General features: G+C 46.6%; 1 long non-coding RNA gene, 2 other non-coding genes and 1 pseudogene across 3 annotated transcripts; 3 read left to right on the top strand and 1 right to left on the bottom strand.

The window, feature by feature from the left end:
- Nucleotides 1-6143: 6143 nt before the first annotated feature.
- Nucleotides 6144-6216, top strand: TRNAA-UGC (transfer RNA alanine (anticodon UGC)). Its single transcript has one exon. It is a non-coding gene; the product is annotated as a tRNA-Ala (tRNA).
- Nucleotides 6217-8078: 1862 nt separating this feature from the next.
- Nucleotides 8079-12690, top strand: LOC147849601 (uncharacterized). Its single transcript, XR_015531750.1, has 2 exons — nt 8079-10228; nt 10262-12690. It is a non-coding gene; the product is annotated as an uncharacterized LOC147849601 (long non-coding RNA).
- Nucleotides 11552-11625, top strand: TRNAR-UCU (transfer RNA arginine (anticodon UCU)). Its single transcript has one exon. It is a non-coding gene; the product is annotated as a tRNA-Arg (tRNA).
- Nucleotides 12691-14522: 1832 nt separating the features above from the next.
- On the bottom strand, nt 14523-16344 carry LOC147849600 (18S ribosomal RNA; annotated as a pseudogene).
- Between the last annotated feature and the right edge of the window lie 4563 nt (nt 16345-20907).

Below are 20907 nucleotides of genomic sequence, written 5' to 3'. Positions count from 1 at the left end.
GTTCAGAGAGGTTCGCCTCACTGAAATGTTCTGACTCGCGGGAGCTAAATATAGAATCACTGATGATATAGTAAATGTACCTTACAATCAGGTATCTCGTTTACCTAAAAAGTGGAAGCGGCGTTAGTCGGGCCGGCGCGGGACTGTGGGTTGGGCGGGATCATTAGACCCATTAATGTTCGCTTTATCAGCCTTCTCTGATGGATTCAGGTACTTGTTCCGCTGGTCGCGTACCACTGTGTTATTCTCGAAGGACAACATATCAATCCATTCTCTGAATAAACGGCCGGGAAGAAAAGAAAAGAAAAGAAAAGAAAAGAAAAGAACCGGCGGATTCTCTCTTTCTTGGAAGTAATGTCCATACGCCGCCTTAAATTCAACATTATGTTCTTACGATAGACAGATAGATCTTTCTAACTAACTTTGCCTGATGATGGGGGGTTAAGTAGGCAGCTCGAATTCAACTTCCCTCTGCAAAAAACGAACGAGAGGAGCTGGCCCTAGAGCGTACGCTCGATCAGAGCGCTTAACCAGCATGAAGCACTGCTGAATTCTGTCTCGGAATCATTACGAAAGGCGGGAATCAATGCAAAGTGCATCGCTTGCTTTTAAGACTAGTGATAGCACATGCAGAGCCTATCGTCAATCTAGGGATGGAACAAACAGGTAAAGAAGCGCAGAATGCGCAACTGCTTCCGGGAACTATCAGTTTGATCTTATCGATTGACTGCGGGACGAAACGTTGAGCTTTCGCCTTATCGGGCTATGAGGCGGATACCCCGTTTGTTAGAGAATTGCCCTAAGACATAGATGATTAATATTTCAACGGTATAGGTGTCAAGAGCCGACAAGGCACATATTATTTCCTTATTATTCTTCTTGTACTGAACGATCAATTTGTCCCTCATACTATCTTTGCTTTTCTCAGTCAATAGCAGCTTAAAAAGGTCCATTGAGCCCTTGTAGATGGAATTCTCATCGAAAATTCTAGTTTTCTACCGCTCGGCGGAGGCAGTGGCCTTTCTTTCGGACTTAACCTTCGCAGAAATCTTTGCCAATAGGACTGGTATCGGGACGAGCGATAACATCTGATTTGCTGGCATCAACTGTAGCATGATTTTGTCCCGTTTCGGGCTCGGTCGCTGGGGTTGTGATTCCCATAGGTTCGGAACGGAAATTCTAGTAAAAGTCTGAGTCATCATTCTGTGAGGACTTATTTGCATACAAATAGTCATTACTTGCAGCCTTACCGCTTCTTCCGCCAATATTCTCGTTTATGGGCGGCGGCACCTAATCATCTATAGTGTAGTCGTTACCAAACTTTTTGTTCTAAGATCCCGATTTGATCGTGTTTGAAAAACCCACTAAAGTCATCTGAGCCGAGGCTAGCGTGGTGGGGGAAGTAGCATTTTTTGGTTGTTTAACAACATTGAATTGTCTCCAGATACCTCCGGATTGTCCCCCTCATAAGTGTTAGTTCGCGGTTCATGCACGTTGTTATCCGCCGTATTATTGGATAAGGCTGACTTTGAGCCTGCGGCCCTGCGCTGTAATGCCTAATAGAGCCTTCTATTATTTATCGATACACGGGAAGGGGGCGGCCTGGGGCCGCCTATATTAGATAAAAAACCATTCTCGCTAGGTTGTTTTCATAGGGAAGCGCCTACCTATCTAGATAATTGCTTCCTATAAGTTGGCATAATCAAGGCTACGAAGATGGTTAACTCGATTAGAACATAGAAAGGTAAACGACCGACAATTTAACACCAGATATCTGAAAATGTGAACAGAGCTGCTATGGAAAGCGAACGAACCCTCAAAATACGACAATTGTTTAGACAGGTTCTCAAAGAAATAGCTTTTGGTTCTGGCAAACAGATAACCATTACCAAAACTTAAGGGCGCGTTAGCGAAATGGACAAGGTACGAACAGTTGACATTATGTAGTCAGAAGTCTTAGATTGTGACTTGGTCGTAGGCAAATTAGTGGATGTGGTACTTGGACGGTGAGAGAGGTGCCGAACATTGGAAACTACCCAAACAGAAGTAGCGGGGAAAGATGATAAAAGGCAAAAACCACTTGAGTAAAACAATTTTTCATATTCTTTCCTTTACCTTTCATAGCAACTAAGGATCAAAGAGCACCGAATTTAATGAGTCGTACAAGAAAAAGCAAAATAGGGACATGATATTGAAAGTGTAATAACATATGTGCTCAAGGCCTCTATCAATCATGTACGAATAGGAAACGAGTCTGAATAGGGCGAAAGTTTAGCTAATGAAGGAATGGGCTCTTCCAAGAACGGATAGAGCGTGAGCCGTATCAAACCGAAGCGAATCAATATCCAAGAAACGCAAATTTTTGGTTCTTCCATAATTTTTTTTGAAACGAAATGTCTCATCTGACTGATTAATCGGTTTTGTTCAGTATTCGTGTATTACTACCGTAATATACAGATAGTGATCTTCCATAAAAAACTTGACCCCAACGTGCGGCGTGATAGATAGTTTTCAGCTAGAAAAACCATCTGTCTTCTTCCAGTTTATCGACAGTCTTCCTGTCGATAAACCACTTCCCTTTGTCGATTGGGTTTCCGTCTACTTCTATCAGAATGTATCTATCTGAGTCGAACCGCTCAAACAAAAAAAGAAAGCGTTCCATTCCTGTGTGTTCGTGAGATTTATTTCTTTTCTTGTATTTATAGCTTTTTGTTGTTTTGTAAAAGAAAAGCACTCGGTCTCGCCTTTCTGCTAGTCTCATTTGCTCGGCCAATTCCCTTCCCTTTCATTTCAATCATTTTCGGCAATGCCGGAAAGCAGCAGAGAAATGGCTAGAGCGAGCTTTGAAAAGTGTAATTCGGCGGGCGATAATGGCTAAGGCGAGCATTGCTACGGGCGAGCAGTGTTGCTTGCAAGGTCTCTGGGTTTTTGCCGCCCGCGTCCCGGAACTTCTTTGTGATTTCCCCGCAAGCAAGCAAGCAAGCAAGCAAGCAAACTCAGGATTTGTTTCCTGGCATTTGATCCGTCCTTGGAATTTCTTTATGCGGAACAAAGAATTCATGCCCCCAACCACTTGCCAGTCTCGCTTTAACAACTAGGTTTAGTTCGCCGAAATGATTGATGTCTCGAACGAATGTCGCCCGAGGGAAGGGAGTTGGCTCGCTCCCCGTGCTCACGATAAAGAAAATCGGATAGGCTTCAGGAAGGCCAAAAAAGCGGCACGAAATAACATCGGGATTCCGAAAGTATACACTTAAGATAGATCTAGAACAAGACCCGAATCCCACCATAAGTGGCAAACCCCATTACTCATGTAATAAGACAAAGCTAAGAAAGCAAAATTGACTAAGCCCGGAACAAACCAATAAGAGTAGTTTACAATAAAGAAAGCGCATTAGTAACGATTCTCGAAAGTGAGGCTGAGATGACCAACCTTCAAGGGAAAGATACCAACAAACAACACAGTGGCTAGGAAAGCCCCGGGAATTCTATAGAAGATAGGGAGGGTCAAAGTAAGCTATGGCTTATGAATGGTAATATGAAGTAGTAACGGTCAATCAATTTACATTCTGTTGGCTTTGATTCGAGGGGCGAGAATGCCCTAGCATCCATTAGAGGGACTTGCGTTGGCTTTCTTTGCCAACACGAGGTCTGTTCTTGATATTTATAACAGTTTGTTAGGGGCTCATAGCGTCGTTCAAGTCCGTCCATTTCACCGCTTCTTCTTGGGCACTACTAGTTGGTGGTCCTAGACGAAGTGATGGTGATCATCCATCAGTTTCGCTCCGCTTTTCGGCATGAAGATTTGTTCTTGTGATTGAACGCTCCAGTTACTTACGTTTTCCCGATTCTTAAATAATAAAAAATTCGCGGTAGTAATTTTCCTATTTGCAGGGCGGACGATAGGAGGGTATTTGATAGAAGAACAGCCAGTAGATGCTATCAGTATTGCAGCGGCGAGGCTCAACAAAAAAGCGCTATTCGTAGTTATCGCATGGTAATAGCGCTGGTATACATCTGTAATGTGAGAGATAAGATCGTTTGTGTTATAGACCTTCACTCCTAACCGCCCGCGTCCCATCGGTCAAGCGGGGCTATAATCAATAAGTAATACCACTTGTCAATATGCATACCATATATTATTGCTTTGGCGGATTTGCCGAAGCCCATCATACGGGCTTCGCTATAAGGCTGACCGAAAACTGCAGTAGAGTAGGCAGGAACCCGACATTGTGTACTTTTTTTCTCCCGTCTCTGTTGCTTGCTGAGGTAGAGCCATTTGTTGCAGGGGAAGAATGGTCTGCAGGGTTAGAGTCGTCTACTGTACTGTTAGGGGTGAGTTGTCTGTTAGTGAGGAAGCGCGTTCCCTGAAGACGGTGGTGCCGCCCGGCCCGCTGGGGGCGAAGATGATGGTCCCGTCAAATCCGCCAAAGATGAGGATCCCACTGAGGCTTTTTTCGTTTACCTTCATTCTTTTTCCTAAGACCACGAAAATATTTTAATAGTGATTTCTAATTTATGTCAACGCATAGTTTTCTCCTCTCCTCTCCTCTCCTCTCCTCTCCTCTCCAGCGGCTCTGTCGTCGCTACATGTAATTTGAAAGCAGCACTGTTTCATCTTAAGATTTATGGCTTGTTTAAAGTAATCGAAATTACCGTACACTTTATCGATTACAAACCCACACAAAGATGTCACTACGACATTGTAGTGATCTACTAGGACTTTCCTTCGTGCGTGAAAATTACTAGCTTTCTTCGCTCCTACAATGGGGGGACAACCTCTCTTTCCACTTCTTCAAGAAAAAGGAGTGCTCAACAGGAAGGAATAGGATCCCCTTCTTTTCTTTTCTTTTCTTTTCTTGCGGCACCCAATGATACGCGTTATATATCTCTTCTTTAGGGGCCTTGAAGCCCAGCTGCTTTTCAAGATACTCCCTTGGCTCTGCTGCTGTTTCGATGTACCCGCATAATACTATACTGCATCTTAATGTCATCTACCACCTTGATGGTCTTTAGTAGCGCTAGGGTTCTATTGTCGTACAGTGAGAATATAGCTCCGCTATAAGGTTCTTGAACAGGAACTCAGGATGAACCAGCGGATGACCCAATGACTCAAACAGGGTCTTCTTATACATATCTGATAGAGCTTTTGATACTGCGTGGTCTGAGAATCACTGTATACAGCGGCTTTTTCAGGAAAGCAAGCCTCTTCGCAGCAAGCATGGAAAACCACCTTATCACTCAGCAATGTGCATTGGTTGCTATCCGAGCAATTAGGGTTGGGTTTGACCAACTCTCTCTTGGAAAGCGAGAATTCTCGCCTCGTCACACTACACTATCAAGTCAAAGTTCCCAGACATGACCTTCCGGAGAAACTGGTAAATAGAATACGCGGTACGCCTGCGGCTCTCGGCGCCTCGACTGGATCCAGACCCCGCATTGGAACTTTCCTACGTAGGGAAATAACTATTTAGTTTGGGAGAGTGGTTCCCGGAATAATGATCTCTAAGAGCAAAAGTTGAGGGTTCGAATCCCATTTTCTCTTCTCTGAATTACGAGAGTGATACGAGTTGCTGTCTGCTGCTCTTGCCAACCCATTTCGTGAAATTCCCCTCTAGCTCAAGAAACGAGGTCATAGCCGAGCGGCAGGCCCGCCCTGCGTACTTCTCAACTCCTGAATAAGGAGCTCGAATCTACTGATCCGAGCATTCGCTCGTATTCTGAAAGATGTGTCGTACTAGAGGTGCCAATCAAGCAAGCGCAATCAACAACCCGTCTCCTTGGGGTTCTTGCAGAGAACAGGGTAAGGCGGCCAGAGGAGCGGAATGAAGTTTCAAGATGATGAGGTAGCCGGCTCTCGAGAAAGCGACTTCTCTCTAGCGCCGATACGATCGAAGTGGTAAACCAAAAGTGAACCTGCCAACGACACACCTTTATGTATGACATAGTTTCGACAGGACGGGATGTCTTAGATAAAGCCTAAACTCTGTAAAAAGAAGAAAGGGGGGCACGCACGCACGCACGCACGCACGCACGTATAAACAATAGCTCCTCCCGCAGCAAGCAAGCAAGCAAGCAAGCAAGCAAGCAAGCAAGCAAGCAGTGTTTGCCCATATGATACGTGTTGCATATGGAACGAGGATGGGGGCGTAGTTCAATCGGTAGAACGCATGTTTTGCAAGTATGAAGTTATCGGTTCAAGTCCGATCGTCTCCATTCGTATACAGATTGGCACATTAGATAGAAATCCAGCAGATCCCCCGCCCGGTTCCCCGGGCGACATACGTGCGGACAAAGAGCTGCCTGCCCTCACGGGCAAGCTAACCCGCCGGTTCATCCGGATGAAAACCAACCGGTTCATCCGGATGAAAACCAACCGGTTCATCAAACCCGCCAACCCCTTTTTCATCATGAAGGCCTTCATGATGATGAAAACCGCACGCAGATTATGGCCGGAATTGCCAGGGCAGGCTTGTTGCCTGCGCGCACGCACCCCTTCATGCGGAATTCATTGAAACCAGACACACACGGCACGAAGGCGAGAATTTTGATATCAGGACCAGCGAGCGTGCACTACCTCCCGACCTAACTTTTCTTTTCACTCCCGCCGGATGATGAAAACCGCTTCTTACCGCCCGCTTCTTTTCTTCGGGCACGAGTCCAGAAATGCATGCTGGTGGCGCCCGCCCTTTTGCTTGCCTGCATGAAGGCCAAGAAACTGCCATGAATATCGAGAACAGACAAGGAAGAGCAACAGAATATAAGTACGATTTACGCGCGAATTGATTTTATTTGCTATTTCAATTTCTAGCGTTTTGAGTTTGGAATGAATAATAATATATAATGAGGAAATATTAGTAGCTGTTCGTCTAGTGGGTTTTGTTTCCCTTAGTCAAAACACTCTAAGTGACATTTTCAGAGCGACTTTTAGGGCAAAAAGCGAAGCTATTTAAACAGATTTATAGCATTTTCCCAGTTCCTAGGAAGCTCTGTGGTCTGAGCCCGAGGAATGGCATGAATTACTATTACTCAGTCTGCGTTTAAGTACGTAAATGATTGCGGAATCCTTTTTCAATGGGATAGTGGAGCGTCGCGCATTGTCGTACGAATAAACAGTATAAGCCTCGCTGTGTTAAGAAATGGAACTTTAGTTGAAAGCACCGTTAGCCATTTGAGAGCATTCTCGCCTCTGAGAATAAGACGAGATAGTGAGTCGTTCCCGCTCTCCAGTCAGTGACGAATTTGGCGGCTTTTCCAGCAGCAGTGGAACGAAACATCAGTCCACACTGATCTAACCGAGCATGGTTTTCTTAGAAGGAGGGAAAGGGGGATTCCAGGAGTTAGCTGACACTTCCAAAGGAGGGGAGGAAAGCCGTAGGGAAAACTGCAGCGAAAAGAGCTCGGGTCCGCCCTATGCATGTAATAATGCTGCCCATGACTGGAGTAGCGAAATTATTGTCAAAAAGAGCAAGCAGAGCTCTTCTTTTCTTTTCTTTCCGCGCTGGCTGAGATGGATGATAATCCTTTGGCCCTGCCTTTCCTTTCACGGTTGTCTTGCCGCTGGGTGTCCTGGCAGAACCTTGCCATTCCACTCGTGGTAGGTGGTGAAATCTCTGTCTAAATCATCGAAGAAAAGTCGAGTCGATTTTTTCGTGCGTGCTGCATCGGTAAAAAACCCCCTAGGAATATGTCGTCTATTTGCCTGCCAACAAAACGATTACACTTCAGTCATACCTTTCAGTTCAGTGTTGCTCGAACTATGCTATCCATGATGGGTAGCACATCCTGCTCTTCTGTATCCACATCAATCGGTCCAGAACCAGGTGTAGCTATTTGAAAAGTTTATGTCCTTAATCTTTCAAGGAGAAAAATATGGCTGCTTTGCCCTCAACAGATCCATCGACTCCATTACTTGAGAGGGCTAACAGCCAGCCAGCCAGCCAGCAGTGGGCTTATAGTTTAATTGGTTGAAACGTACCGCTCATAACGGTAATATTGTAGGTTCGAGCCCTACTAAGCCTATTTACTTGCCATACCTAACTCGCCAGTCTTTCACTACTTTGCTGCGCCCAGCAAGCAAATTCCGTTCTCTGAGCTTTGCTTCTCTTCCTTGGTTACCACTGTATGGAGTATAGCCAAGCGGTAAGGCATCGGTTTTTGATACCGACACGCAAAGGTTCGAATCCTTTTACTCCAGGATCCTAAGGCGGCATTCAAAGCATTGCTCATTCATAGCCTTCTTGTCTGAGTCATTCTTCTCACTCGGCTTGGAAGGCATCGCCGCCTTTCATCGGCAACGCCGCATGCCTCGCTCTTCTTTCTTGGAGAAACGTTGCCTTTACGGAACGGATACTTCTTGCATGCATTAAGCCATGCGAAGAAGGAATGAGTGCAACCAAGTGCTACCATGTGCAAGGACTAGGCGAAGCGATGGACCCCGCACAGACAGTTAAACAAACGCCTTCAGCGATGAACCGCAGGCAGTGAGATACCAAAGATATGATCTATTGAGCAAGATCCAAGATCGACTGAGCCTGGAGTGATGGGATCTGAAAAACCAACCTATAGAGATAGGCCCAAGGTCTGACTTGGCTAGCTGTTCTGAAAGAAATAGGTGCGGAAAATCTAATTTGGTAATGTTTCAATGGAAATCCAACTAGATAGTGGCGAAGCTACGTCATTTTACTCTGATGCGTATCCTAACATACATACATACATAATAGTACCATGTACGGCATCGGTACTGATACCGATGGTTCTTTTGAATTATATGCCGCCTGTTCTACTCCAACATCCTCGAGATCTGGAAAGCAGAGTATTATGGATGAGGAAGAACCCTGGCAATAGACATGTATGGACTTGGAGAGAGGCCTATTCTAGGTCGTCTCGACTATTCCGGTGATAAAACAAGGTAAAGAGACCCGCAACCTCTTCGTACCAAGCCAGGTAATCAGGAGAAAAGGGATTCGAACCCTTAACCTTTGGTTTTGGAGACCATTGTTCTACCATTGGAACTATTCTCCTGAAATTAAATAATTACTTACGAGCCGGCCGGTTACTTTGCCTTTATTCCTTGGCGTTGAACCGTGCGGCTTCATCAAGCAAGCAAGCAAGCAAGCAAGCAAGCAAGAAGGCGGTTCATGCGGAAGAAGCGGTTCATCGTGCTTGCTTCATGTGGATTTCTAGGCCTTCATGCGGTGATATACAACGGCAGCAAGCAAGCAAGCAAGCAAGCAAGCATGAAGGCCGATATCGTCGTTCTTTGGCTTGTGCCTGCCTTTTGGCCGGCTTCATCCGGCCGGGCCGGGCCGGGCCGGGCCGGGCCGCCGCCCCTATTTATTTGATGAATCCCGTCCCGCAGTTTATGCTAAGACAGTGTGCGAGGGGCGCATATAGTCAGCTGCTCACAACCAACCTACTTTCGTCTTGAAATGCCTTCTTAAGGCACTTTCCTCTCACTAGGTGAAAAGAAAGGAGTTTGCAGAAACGAATTGGAAAGGACCTCAAAGAAAGCAGCAAACCAATGGTACGCTAATTTACTTGGTCCTATCGATTTCTCACGTTAATAATAACCAAACGTGAAGTGGCCCGGTTAAGGTAGGGTTGTAGCGCCTGAAATTGCCTACCTCTATGTATGAAGAAGATAATGAACCAAATGTCATCTAGCAGCGCCATACCACTTAAATGAGATTAAGGTTTGGCTCCGACACTCCAACATGCCGACCGAGAATTCCCGGAGAACAACACCGTTCTATGAAACATTCAAGGAAGGTTTGTGTGCACCGAAGGGGACTTGAACCTCTAACCACCTGGTTCGAAGCCAGGTACTCTATCCGATTGAGCTATCGGTGCTGCCTGCTGCTTTCAGAACACGCTTTCCCTGTCTATCTTTGGTAGGCGATTTGCTGGTTTCTGGAGCACCGCTTGTTTAGCAGGTGGATCCAGAGTGCCAAAGAAAAGAAGAGCGGTTTTCCGCTTCTTCCGCCGGCCGCAGGTCAGCCTCTGAGGGCGCATCCCGGGCTTGTCCACGTCAACGCTATAGGTGACTTGTTCAGGAGGCAGCTTTTCTTTTCGGGCTGGTCCTCGTGGATGGTTCTCTAACCTTCCACACACTGTTAAGGAATGACCTAGTCATGTAATAGGGTCTCTTAAAGGAAATTATGCGGGTAGGTACTTGCAGCTCATAGAGGGCACGCACGCACGCACGCACGCACGCACGCACGCACGGGTGTTGAGACTTCGCCAGCCCAGCCCAGCCCAGCCCAGCCCAGCCAACATGGGTGCTGCTTTCGCGCTCCTATGCAGCAGCAGAAAGCCATTCTGTTAATGAAAGCGGCGAGTCATGCCACGATGAACCGCTTCATCGAAAAGCGTTAGTGAAAAGTACAGCGCGCAGCCGGAATATTATTATTATTCGTTACTCATTTCATGACTGAAGCGCCAGCCAAAAAAACAAAACAAACAAAAAACTAGCACCTTTGAAAACAAAAGTGGTAGGGCCAGGAAGCCACCTGGCAATAGGAAAGTGCACGAATCGAGATCCGGCCTCTCCTCATTACGAAGAACCGGCAGATTCAGGTAGCTTGCCGGCCAAGTGAAGTGGTAGCTTGCCTAAGGCAGGTTCCTGTTCTTACAAGGGGTCTTCCGGGCTTCTGACAATGAATTTTCGAGGATTCTAGGGATAACATTGTTGAGCGAACACTGGACGTTGACATTTATAGGAAGGTACTACTTTGGGCGATCTTCAACAAAGTTGTGCTAATAGGCCTTCAAGCAAGTAGGAACCTGTATGTCGATAAGGTTTGTGCCTTGTTTAGGGATAGGTATCCGCTCTTGAAAATCACCGGCCCGCCCCTTCCACCCATCATAGTGCCCCCTCGTCCGTTACTTTACCTCAGTGCTCTCCTGCCCGCGTAACATTATGAAAGGGTTGAGAACAGCAACGGCGACGGTATAGCAAGAGAAAGCTAGAGAGAAAGGGCTATGGGAATGTGAAGGACTCCCTTCGTTGAAAAAGAAAGTGTCGATTGTCTATTCTTTAGGCACTCGCGGGAGACTAATCTCTCCTAGAGAACACGTGTGGGAAGTATTCGTTTCTAATAATCCCAAAGTCTTTAAGGTTTTGACCATTTTGTGTAACCATTAGGATGCTCCGAAAACACTGGAGTACAGGAAGGAAACACTGGTGTCAAAGCATTCTTTGGGAACCACATCCTGTTCTTCCTAGATGGATGATTTGCCCCGTTTGATGCCGTCGTGTGAAAGTTGTTTTCATGATTTAGGAATTCAACTGATTTTAGGTAATCCATCTTTATGTGGCACGACATGAAAGGTGCTATGAAAAACACGTAACCGACCGAATTACGTGAAATGGATAAATCAATCTGGTTAGGGCATTCTTTAGAACTTACTTCAGGAAGAATCATCCAGGGCTGCGGTTGCGGTTTCTTCTTTCTTGTATTCATAACTTTTTTCTATTGCTTTTTCGGCGAAAAGGCAAGCAAGTTTTACCTGACTTAACTGAAAAGCCTAGAAGTGTTTGTAATGCACAGCATCCTTAGCTCAGTCGGATAGAGCAACAACCTTCTAAGTTGAAGGTCACAGGTTCAAGTCCTGTAGGATGCGGAAAGTGCACATTAGATTATATACCTACGGAATGCTTTGCCCTTGTTCAGGGCGGGCTAGCGGGTTCTTCCTTTCAACCGAACCTGCATCATGCTTCGGTCACTTTTCGCTATATTGGTATATGGGATTACTTGCCCCTTTTCACTTCTTTTTAAACAGCCATGATTATAAAGAACCAATCTCAGATTTTTATGAAACCCTGCCTGAACTGAACTTTATCATGGCTTGCAGTCCACTTGAATAATTTGCTACTGTTCTATCAGTTTTCAAACGGATACATAGATTTTGAACATCGAAGAAAGAAAGCATATTATGCGCCGCTCTACCGTATGAAATGGAAAAAGGAAAGAAAGAGTATTATTCCAAAAAGGAAAAGAAAGTCATTTTTTAAAGATTACCGAATACAAGCGCACATTCGGGCTATTAGGGACCCCCAACTCCATATTATTAAAGATATTTATACGGATTTAGACGCGGAAGGGCTATTATTGATTTGGAAAAAACACTTTTATTCTTGAAGATTGCTTGTAATGCGATTGGATCTATCATTCGTAAGGAGGGCCATTTATTGTTGGTGAATATTGATCTTTTGTACGATGACACAATGAAAAAAATGGCGAGAAGGACCAATTAAAGTCATATCAATTCCAAATGGATTGGTGGTTTCTTAATCAATTGGGAACATATGAAACATGAAGAACGCTTTAAGTATTCATCCACGTGGCGGCATTCTAGTCTACGTTTTTTAAAGATGTAAAGATATTTCGAAGGACTGATAACATGCTAAATTTCAGATAGTTTAGTTATACCGAATGCACGTAAAGATTTCATAGCTATATTTGAAGCTAATTGATCATGAATATTTATTGCATTCCTGGTGGATTCTACTCTCCTAGAGGGATTACATAGGTTAGTTATTTATCTCATTCTGGTAAATAATGATTCCGTGTGGTTCACAAATCCATTTTGCTAATTGGTCACGAAAATAGTCATTCATTCGAAAAAGGCTTGAGAACCCAGCAGAAAAGCCAGTAAAATAAGGAAAATTCAAAAAAGAAAAAAGAATACCCACTAGAAAGGATGCTAGTTGCTGTCTCTCACCTCTTCAGAGCGGCACCAGAAATCAAGCAAGAACCAGTATTATTCGTCACCTTACTATGCGTCCCTTTGCCATTCTTTGCGATGGCGAAAGCGGCTCCAGATGAGAAAAAGAGCCCAGCACAGCCCTGGAATTTGGGCTTGATACACTGGGAGGTTATAAACAGTCACACCCGCAGAGAGCGGCTGGGCGGTAAGTTGGAGGGAGTTTTCTGCAACAACTTTAACTTTCGCAGCTAACAGAAATCTCCTCTGTCCTAGAAGATGACGTTAGATCAAACCTATGCTCTCAGGCGCTTCTAACGTCCTACAAAACCGAAATCAAGTCAACAACGCCGCAAGCAATTAGTGACCTCAGTTCAGCTAGCAGGAAATATGATACTGGGATAGGGTAGCAGGCACTATCGCGAGGCGCTCCCCTATCCCAATGGGACTACAGGAAAGTCCGCAATGCAATATTGTGGAGAATGAATTAACCCCATTAAGGCAACCACGAAAGCATACCGCTTACGGTTTGATGAGTCTGATCTCGAGCGAGAATGAATTATCATTTTGTTCTGAGAATTCATCTGTTGGCTCAGCTCCTGGGGATGTAGAGGGCTAAAAGTAACAACAACTTGGTTATGGAAAATTGTCTTCAATTAAGTCATTTTTTATCCTATACGTCGGGGCGGGGTCCGCCCCCTCCCACGCCAATTGAACCAGTTAAAGGGAAGACAAGATCGACCCTCAACCATGCTGCTTTTACGGCATGCTCTTCCTTTCTTCCTGTGCTTGTTCTCTTCAGTCTAAGCTACGTAACTCCTCCCTTCAGTCCAAACCTTCGTCCCAATTCGTAAGCCTTCGCTTGACCGCAGTCCCTCGGTAGAAATGGGTTTGGTTTTCCCATAGCCATGATCTGTAGCCATCCTTTGTCCTATTTGTCAGTTGCGGATAACGGGAGTCGAACCCATATCCTCTGCTTGGAAGGCAGATAATCTACCGTTAATCTATATCCGCCTAAGTTTCGTTTCCGAAAGGAGGGGTATTATGAAGAAAGAGATCATTCCTATAATACAAATCGGCCGAAGCGCGGGGCCTTCTATGCGCGCGCAAAGACTTTGCCCCGCTCAAGCACCTAGTAGAATGCGAGTGATGGATCATTTGTGTTCAATTCGTTTCATATACGATAATTCATGGAACGCTATCGATGAAAATTTTCTGTTCGTATCTCTCCAATTCAAGAGCAATCAAGCCAAACTGCAGAGCCACCATTCGACCCTGCCTCTACAGGTACAAAGAAGGATGTAGCGGGAAGGGAAAAGGGCCTAGAAAGAAAGTCTTATGTCCTTGCAGCAAGCAAGTCGCAGCAATGCAATGAAGGCCTTCGCTTTGTCGTCGTCTTTCGATCTATACGTTTTTCGAACTCCAATGCTTGCTTGCTTGCTTGCTTGCTTGCTTGCTGCTTTAGGCTTTAGCGAGGTTCATGAAATCTCGAAGAAAGCAGCAAGCAGCTGGGGTCTTTGAATAGTTAACGTCTCACAGGTCATGAGGCGGCTCGAAAGTCAAAGAATGTATATGATACTAACCGTACATTTTCCCTTCCCGCGCTGGTAGCTCAACTGTTAACCGCTTCATCCGCGATTGGTCTACGGTTTCAATCCCTTCATGCGCTTCATGAAGAAGCGCTTCCTCCTCGCGCATAGCGCTTCATCCGGCCGGGCCGGGCCGGGCCGGGCCGGGCCGGCATTTACCCAACTTGGAATTAACTTCATCAAGTCAGTACAGTTAACGAAAGGACGCTGGCGCTTCCCTTTGAGATTCCCTCCAGCCACAGGTTCCCCTACGACTACCATGTTACGACTTCACCCCAGTCACTGACCCAACCGTGATATGCGCCAAGAAGACCACCAATACCAAAATGGGCCACACTCAACGGCGGCATGGAACACTTTAGTAATGGGTGATCTCTGGTCGATGCTTCGGGCGAAACCAATTCCCAGGGTGTGACGGGCGGTGTGTACGGGGCCCGAGTACATATTCACCGCGGCATGCTGATCCGCGATTACTAGCGATTCCAACTTCATGTTCTCGAGTTGCAGAGAACAATCCGAACTGAGGCAATCTTTCTGGATTCGCTCCGCCTTACGGCCCTGCTTCCTATTGTAATTGCCATTGTAGCACGTGTGTAGCCCAGCCCATAAGGGCCATGCGGACTTGACGTCATCCTCACCTTCCTCCATAGTAGAACTACGGGCAGTCTCTTGTGAGTGCAACATCGGCACAGAGGGAGTGTCATCAATCCTGGCTAACCGCTGACTGAACACAGATTCATGGGCAGGTACCGATGAAGCGGCTCACTTACCACCGGCTCGCTCGTCGGAACCTCAAGTTCGTCGGAAGCCAGCCCATGTTCTATGTTCCTGCTTGCCGAGGGTGAATGATGACATTGATCCTCTGGGAGCAGCATATCTTAGCAACACAAAACGAGGGTTTCGCTCGTTATAGGAGTTAACCAAAAACGTCTCACGACACGAGCTGACGACAGCCATGCAGCACCTGTATGAATTTTCGTTTCATCCCGTTAAGGACAAGCACACCGGTTCATATGTCAAGTGTTCATACGTCAAGTGTTCATATGTCAAGGGCTGGTAAGGTTTTGCGCGTTGTATCGAATTAAACCACATGCTCCACCGCTTGTGCAGGCCCCCGTCAATTCCTTTGAGTTTCAGTCTTGCGACCGTACTCCCCAGGCGGAGTGTTTAACGCGTTAGCTGGGCCCCCGATCCGCGGACCAAGGACGAACACTCATCGTTTACGGCATGGACTACCAGGGTATCTAATCCTGTTTGCTCCCCAAGCTTTCGCACCTCAGCGTCAGTAGAGACCCAGAAAGCTGCCTTCGCTACTTCGGCGTTCCTTCGTATATCTCCGGATTTTATCCCTACACACGAAATTCCACTCCCCTCTGTCCCACTCGAGTAAATTGGTTTTGAAAGCATTCCGCCAGTTGAGCTGGCGCCTTTGACTTTCAACCTGATTCACTGCCTACGTGCCCTTTACGCCCAGTCATTCCGAATAACACTTGCCCCCCCCGTCTTACCGCGGCTGCTGGCACGGAGTTAGCCGGGGCTTCTTCTTCGAGTCTTGTCATAATCGCGTACTCGACGAAAGAGCTTTACAAGCGGCATTGCCCTTCCTCGCTAACGCGACGTTTTTCACTCACTCACGCGATATTGCTGGATCGGGCTTTCGCCCATTGTCCGATATTCCCCACTGCTGCCTCCCTACGGAGTCTGGGCCGTGTCTCAGTCCCAGTGTGGCTGATCGTCCGAAAAGATCAGCTAAGCATCTGCGGCTTGGTCAGCCTTTACCCAACCAACTACCTAATACTACGCAGGCTCATCAAACAGCGCTTTTTAGCTTTATCGAAAAGCAGCAAGCAAGCAAGCAAGCAAGCAAGCAAGCAGCAAAGCTGCTTTCGTTTCTTTGGGATTCGGCCCAAACTGTTTGGCAGATTCCCACGCGTTACGCACCCGTTCGCCACTTTGTCTTCAACTGTTCTATAGACGAAAACAACGTTCGACTTGCATGTGTTAAGCATATCGCTAGCGTTCATTCTGAGCCAGGATCAAACTCGGTTTTTTGGTCAATTTCTGCCATACGAGGCAGGTTGATGAATTCATGTGCAATATTTGAATTTTGGTGTGACTCTTGGTTGGAGAAGGCCACACCACAGTTGGTCTCTTCTCCATAAGCCGGACCGCCAACGTCAAGGCGAGATCACATTGGTCCAGTCCCCGCATAGCCAGTGGAAGGGTGAGGTGCATCCACTCAGATAGCATGGGGAGGTCGAATGACTGCGGCCACGTCAATCCGCTTCTTTTCTTTTCTTGTTGGGCCGCTAGCAATTGTCTAGCTTCTGCGTTTAGTTTTTTTTTTCGCTCTCGAACGGTTACGATGAACCGGTGCATATGGCCGGAGAACCAACCTTTGGTTCGAGATGGATTCGGCCTTCCCTTACGTCATGTTCATGGCCTTGCATTCCAATGATCACTGCGCTTCACTTGGCTCCAGAGAGCAAGAAGGCCTAGCTAGAACAACAATCTCAGTGACAAAATTGACCTCGGCTAGAAGGTTACGTAAGTGAATTTCAGTCGGGCCAGCAGCAGTGTTCACATGTTCATAGATGCTCCAATGAAAAAGCATAAACATCACGAAGCCCGTCTAAAGTTTAGTTTTTTTCTTCGCTGAAAAGCAGCAGCTCTCGATACACTGGTGCATATGGCCGGAGAACCAACCTTTGGTTCGAGATGGATTCGGCCGAAGGGAGTGAGAACCGGCGTGTTGGCATTAACAATCATGCTCTCATCTTTCGAATCAGTCGTTACGGGGTCAATGAGCTAGCTCGTAGCTACGAGAGAGATTCCCTAAGAACAAGGTGGTTCTGGAATACGAGATAAAGCAACGAGGACAGTGGGAACAAGACCTTTTGGTGGTGGGACCCTGGACTGTTTAAGTGTTGGTCCCGGGGCACCTATCCTGGCGCATTCTTGCTTGCTTGCTTGCTTGCTGAACCCGGGTTGGCGTTAGCTAACCGCCTACCAAACTTGACCTGCTTTCATCTTGGGGCCTGACCCGCTTTATTCCTCGTCGTTGAGGGCGTGCTTGCTTGCTTGCTTGCTTGCTTGCTGGGGCACTCGACCGCAATAAAGGGAGAGAAGCTTTCACGACTTCCCACGGTGTGGCCATTACTCTCAAAGGGTAAGCTGGTTTCACCGTTATGAGCCAGTTATTGAAAAAGCGTTCGCACGCTTGTGGGGCGAAAGGCCAGAGGAGGACTCCTTTTCCCTCTTCTTGTGGTCCTTCGGACTTCAACAAAGGAACGGCGGAGTCGTAGCTCTTTGATTCACCCCTAGCCACGAGTCATCCCCGTATTTTGCCACATACGTGAGTTCGGTCCTCCAAGGCCTCTGTGGAGAGCTCGATTCAACCTGCTCGTGGCTAGATCAATCGGTTTCGGGTCAAATAGAAACAACGCCGAAGATTCAACCTCGTTGCGCCTACACCTAATGGCTTAAGCCGCTGTTCCCATTCACTCGCTGACCCATTATGCAAAAGGTACGCCGTTAGGGTGGAAAGTGCTAAAGCGAGAGCCGACAACGCGAAGCTTCGCTCAAGGGTTCGCGTATGCGAACATTAGTGGCTTTGCCTCCGAAAGCTACAGCGCTTTCTCAGCTTCGCGTATGCGTTCCATCGAACATTAGTGGCTTTGCCGCATTTTCTCAGCTTCGCTCTTCCGACTGATAGTTTGCATCGGATTTCAGGTTTTCTATTGCACTCCCGGCATACGGCGGGGTCTTTTCACTTTTCCCTCACGGTACTTGTGGTACGCTATCGGTCATTGAGGAATACTTAGGCGCGGGGGTGGTCCCCCTTAGTCACGTAAAGCGATCATTATTCAAACACGGTATCCGCGTTTTGTAATGGTAATCAAACTTGCCAGGAAAGATCTACGGGGCTATCACCTTCTTTGGCCAGATCTTCCAACCTTTTCAGAATTCCTTGAGGAAGGGTTCCCACCCTTCCCTCTACTGCAAGTTCTCCCCCGCACGGGGCCAGGGAAAGCGGCCCTTCTGGGCTGGGGCCCCTTCCCTTTTCTTTGCCTAATCCGCTTTCGCTCGCCGCTACTAACGGAGTCTCAGTTGATTTCCTTTCCTTTAGCTACAATGATGTTTCAGTTCGCTAAGTTTCTCAAGTCCGAGGCAGAGCCGCAGCACACGGCATGCCCGGCAAGCTTGGATACGGTTTCCCGATTGGAAACCCATGGATCACAGACGGTATCTCCCCATGGCCTTTCGCCTTTGGAAGCGTCCTTCCCTCTCAATGCCCAGGCATCCATCCAATGCATTCTTTTCGATGCAGTAGGAGTTGAACCTACCGAACACCGTACAAAATCTTAATGAGTGTTCTGCGATCGCCACTCAACCTGTGACTGCTTAAAACCGAGACAAAAAGAAGCCCGCATAGATTATTATACAATAATCTTCGGACGTTTGTAAAATGCGGAAGAAGCGCGGAAAGAATTGGTCGAGTACTTGGACAGAGGATTCATTGTTTCGACGAAAACGTCTACCAAATGACCCTGCATCCTCTGTTTTTTCCTTTACGCTCTTGAGTTCTCTTTCCGTGCTGTGCGATACGAAGTTTGTACAATCCGCAGCAAGCAAGCAAGCAAGCAAGCAAGCAAGCAAGCAAGAAGGGCTTCGTCCTTCCTCCTTTCTTAGCGTCTCGTTTAACTAAACACTTTAGATTTCCCTGACAAGTTCCCTAGCTCTCTCGAGCGTAAGAGTTGAGGAACAGATTTTCCGATAATGCATGCCAGCCAGGGATTTACGCATCATTGGTATTGTGTGTTTACCGTTCTAATCTGTCTTCACATCCATAGCTTGCTTTTTTGCGTTGTCGTACGCCTTTTCATTGTTTCTGGCTGATATCAGATTCGCATCTGACCTTTAGGCAATCGCATATACGATTTGAAAGGGTCCGGGCTGTCGAACCACGTCTCCCGAAAATTATCAGTACATATGGCAGAAAACGCTTTTCACATATCGAGGTCGGAATGGGATCGGGTGTTTCACGTCTTACAAAGATGCCCGGACGGAACGAAACGCTTGATTAATGAACAAAAGAGTGCTAACGACAAAAGCGGCGGGCGCCGAACAGCAAGCAAGCAAGCAAGCAAGCAAGCAAGCAAGCAGGGAAAGTGCAAATACAGCTGGTACTTAGCCTTCGATCGCTACCAACCTCACAAGGATGTCATCAATTCGCAGGTGGTTATTAAGTAAAAAGTGTAATATAAATGGCTACCAAACCAAAGTTCTTCTTTTGAACTTTCAAGAAGGCCTGAATATTCATGGATTATTATACGATAATCTTTAATGCGGCTCAGATTGCGGAAAGAATTGAATGCTGGAATTTCGAAATTCCGTTGGTAAAATTCAGAAGGATCATGCAAGAAGGCAATATCATCTTCTGGCCATAATCTGCGAATCCAGCAAAGCAAAGCAAAGCAGCACTTTTCTTTTCACTTTAAACCGAGCCGGCGGCAATCTTGATGAATCACTGGCAAGAAGATGCTTTGCACTTTTCTTTCCACTTTAAAGCAGCAATCTTTTCACTCGGAAATGGCAAAAGAGCTTGGAAGAAGAATAGGCTAGGGACGGAGTCGAACCGTCATTCCAGGATTTGCAGTCCAATACATTGCCATTATGTTACCCAGCCAGCAGAACGTTTTTCCCGCTTAAATGAAGAGAGGCGGGACTCTCATTTAAGGGGGGTGACCTTAGGCCACCCTTTGAAATAATCTAAAGCCTTACAATCAATTTCTGCGATGCCATAAAATGTGAACCAACGACAACGATTTTGGGCAAAATAAGAATTAGTGATTGAAAAAGACCCGCAGCTTGCTTGTGAAGCCGACCAGCGTACTGCCAACACGACTTGTTTATGCCTATTAAAGAACCTTTTAATGCTAATTCACAGAAAACTATACGAAGCATACAAAATAACTAATATACGAAACGGAAGCGACCGATGGAAATACGTCAGTTTCTTACTCATGTAAATAAACTATTTCTTAACAACGGCGACGACTTTTCCGGAGTCTTATTTCGGTTTTGGTCGGCCAATCAGGTTAGGAGTTCCCTGCCTGACCGCCAATTCAGAACCGCTCGTGACAGTTTCCCGTCATACGGCTCCCCGCATCCCATCAGGTGAGGGTTCCGGAATACGAGCTCCCCTGCCCTCTTTTGATCGTGACGATGCCCATGCAGCCAGCAACTGCCGCAAATTGGCAGCTCATGCCTCCCGGACGACGACGTAGATGCGATCCATCTGTGATGTCCACAGGCGGCCGGCCGGCGGAAAGAACACCTACGCCGTGGTTGGAGTTCTACTTCCTTGTCGTCGCTTTAGCCCTATCGGCTAGCTAGGGCCATTGCTCAGTTTGTTTCCTCACGCGCTTGCTTGCTTGCTTGCTTGCTTGCTTGCTTGATAACTCCTAGACTCAAGTGAAAAACCGACCATCAGCGTATCTGATGAGAGAGGATTGAAACCTCGTATCTTCCCCATTTTCCCGCGTCTCGTGACTAATTCAAAAATTTCCTTGCATCAGCGTCGATTACGTACTCTGGCTTTCTTGTT

Source organism: Azolla caroliniana, unplaced genomic scaffold (genome assembly GCF_043228905.1).
Source record: "Azolla caroliniana isolate FFs.n. ecotype wild unplaced genomic scaffold, voAzoCaro1.0.p SCAF_27, whole genome shotgun sequence".
Lineage (NCBI taxonomy): Eukaryota > Viridiplantae > Streptophyta > Polypodiopsida > Salviniales > Salviniaceae > Azolla > Azolla caroliniana.
This window is presented reverse-complemented; position numbering and strand designations above follow the sequence as displayed.